Below are 3,760 nucleotides of genomic sequence, written 5' to 3'. Positions count from 1 at the left end.
TGAATCAAAATTTTTTAATATAGTCCATGAAATTAAGTAATAAATTCGATTGAATTCTACTTAGTTCTATCTCATTTTTGCGTACCAAAAATGCAACAGGTGTTTTGGATAGACCAATCATATAGAAATTTGTAGCTACTTTATTTTGATTTATTAATTTGATAAGATTATTAAGGATCGGTTTGGATCAAGGATTTCGGAGAGAAAAAAACATGAAAGGAAAATGAGAAGGTGTAACGTCCCTTAATTTCTTAACATAAAATGCCACATAATAAATAAAAATGGTCAACTCGAACCCGTGGGTAGCGGGGACACCTGTCAAACACAACGGAAAACCTAGCAGCAGTAAACATAAAATCTCAAATATTCAATCATAAAACATAATATTAGAGCTTTCTATAACATCAAAATACTGTTATGATATACAACCTCCAAAAGTCAAAATAACACTAGGATTAAATAACAAAAACTCTCGATCCTAGTTCAATACTTACCCTTCTAGTAAGGAAGCTCCAATCACTTAACGGCGGCTCTAGCCCGCCGGTCTCACTGGATTTCCTGAAAATCAGTTAATGTTCGGGGGTGAGACACTTCTCAGTAAGGGAAAATAAACTAAATACAGCTGTGTGGTAACATGAATATTTAATGCATTTATACGTATATAGTACATTTCATAATTCCATAAACATCATCATATCGAACTGGGTAAACATATATTTTCACATCTGTTAATAATTCATATCATACATAAAATCATTTTTTATAACTGTAGTACTGAAAACAAACACAGGATGAATAGCTAGCTGGTGTCATGTATTACCCCCCATGACGGGTTGTGCAGCTCGAAGGCGGGACCCGACAATGGCTGGCCAACCACTGCAGAATCAAATATGTCTGTAAGTACGATGAGCCCGCCACACCCTGGTCCGGACTGCCAGGTGGACGTCCACACTCTACTGAAAGCCACATCAATTATCCATCTCCCATCCCCTCGTGGGACGGTAGCACTAATAATGCCTCGTGCCAAAATTAACCCATAGCTACGGTACTAAGCTCCTGGTCTGAACTAAACTAACATCCTGATTGTGAAAACATATAATACATGATCATATATATAACATCATTACGGCCTCGTGCCGAAAATATAGTAATTACGGCCTCGTGCCAAAAACATAAATACGTGGCCTCGCGCCAATAACATAAATACGTCCTCGTGCCGATAACATAAATACATGGCCTCGCGCCAATAACATAAATACGGCCTCGTGCCGATAACATAAATACATGGCCTCGTGCCAATAACATAAATACGGCATCGTGCCGATAACATAAATATATGGCCTCACGCCAAAAACATAACTAGGGCCTTGTGCCGATAACATAAATATATGACCTCGCGCTAAAATTGTTTCAGGTATATATATACTGAAATTACATCATTTATCACATAATCGTCAAACCATCACAACATAACTCATATTTTCATAATACCTAAAATCATGCTTTGTTCGTAAAATCTTTCACATCATAATACATTTCACACAAAATAATATTCATGCCATATATATGCTGTGAAAAGTCATACTTTATATTCTAAAATCGTGAATTACTTGCATCTCATACATACATATACATTTTAATCATCATAGCAGTATTTTCCCAATCGTACATTTCATTCGTAATACACAATATAACATATGCTTTTCTGAAAATAAATTTACTCATAATCAATAATAATTTGTATGGAAAATTACTGCTTTAGTTTATTCCCTTACCTGACTATTGAGAAATTCCTTAGGATCCAAAATTTCACGCCCTTGGCGCCCGAAATTTAATTCCTGCAATTTACATTTTTCCCTATATTAATTAATCTATTTTTTCAAAATAATACTCATCTATCCTTCCTTAGGCTTCATATACCTCAAATTAACATTTAAACTATTATTTAACATCCCCACTTAATTTTTCCAAATTTTGCCTGCGGGTCCCAAAATTACACCCGCGGCGCTCACCCGGGGCCTAAATTTTAGAAATCCTACTTCAGTCCCAAGTGCTTAATATTTTAACATTTCTAAATTAATTCTAATTAATTAAAAATAAGCCCCTTAATAATCGCCGCACCCTAAATTTGGAGTTTTGGCCCGACACCCCCACGAGAATTTCGTCCCACTAGACTTGTAGAGAATCATCCCTAGATTCTCGTGGTGGTGTCCGTTCGTCAATTGAGCTTATATTTTGCAAGAAATTAAAGAAAAAGAGGAAAATGACTTATACTAGGGAATACGTTTACGCCGCTCCTATCACCGATCCGTTCCGGTAGAAATGACGGCAGCGGCGAATGGAGTCCAGTGGTATCTTCGGATTTTCGATCGAACGAAAATCCGTCACGAAATCAAGGAGAGAGGGAGAGAGAACGTGAGAAGAGAGAGAGAGTTCTGAGAGTTGCAGGTAAAAAAAAAAAATAAATAAATAAAGAAGAAGAAGAAGAAGAAGAAGAAGAAAAGTAACTTTGAATCTCCTGAAGCTTGCTGAAGCTTCAGGAGGATAATAATAATAATAATAATAATATATTTAATTAATATTAATAATAATATATTTTATTAATAAATAAATAAAAATTTAAATAATTTTTTTTTCTTTTTTTTTCTTTTTCTTTTTAAATCTGATTAATTAATTAATTTTTTTAAAAAATTTTTTTAATTCTTTAATTTTTTTTTTTTTTGAAATCAATCCACTAATCTTTTATATCTCTTTTTGGGGTTTTTACAGAAGGAAACTCATTTTTTGTTATATTTTTCTTTTACATCAAACACTAGTGAAAATAAAAATTTATTATAATATAATTAAAAGTTAAAAATAAATAAATAAATTTTAGTGGTGTGTAAAATCAAGTTTCTGTTCATTGATTTGATGTATTTTATATTTCCTTTTTCACTTTTCTTGATAATCAAACATGAGAAATTGAATCACTTATGTTTCCCTCTCCTTTCTCTCATATTTTTCAAGTTCCAAACAGGACTTGAGAAAATTGGAATCTAAAATGTAAGTTATTTATGGTTAGACCATTTACTAGCTTTGACACCTAAAAGTATTTGTCCAAATACTCTCGACCATGGTTGAGTAATTTGCGAATGAAGTGTATGATCGAACTCTGGGTCAAAGTAGTGCAAGAAATATGTTATGCGCATGAGAAGATTTTAGGGCAAATAGATAGCAAGAAACCCTAGAGATTAACGAAACTTAGGCCTAGCATAGGATCATTAAAGACCATTGATATTGGCGAGGCTATTATCGATCAATCAATTTGGGCCAACTCATTGACTGATATAAGACTTTTTAGTTGGATAAATTTATTGGAAGTTGTTGTACTTGAATATCAAAATAGAATATTAATTTGATTTTCTCTTGTGACAAGGTAGCATCATATATCTTGCATGCCCTTAATTCTACTTTCCTATTTATATATGCTTTGTCAAATAAAGAAATTAATTTTTTCTCTGCAACTCTCCAACCCTTTTTCTTGTTTTCATTTGCTCTCTTGTAGTCAAACAAAACATAAATAATGATGAATCGATCCCTCACAATTTTTCTAAAAATATTTTAAAATTTAAAGAAGAGTTAGTACGCTTTATGACTTGCATTTGTCTCGATCTTCGTTTATAGATAATATCATAAAATACACGTTTAATAATTAGAATCCCTCAATTATTAACATAGACATTAATTATTAAAGTACCCAATAAGACACTTTGTACTTATT

This window comes from Malania oleifera, chromosome 1 (assembly GCF_029873635.1).
Source record: "Malania oleifera isolate guangnan ecotype guangnan chromosome 1, ASM2987363v1, whole genome shotgun sequence".
Lineage (NCBI taxonomy): Eukaryota > Viridiplantae > Streptophyta > Magnoliopsida > Santalales > Ximeniaceae > Malania > Malania oleifera.
Note: the sequence above shows the minus strand (reverse complement) of the source record.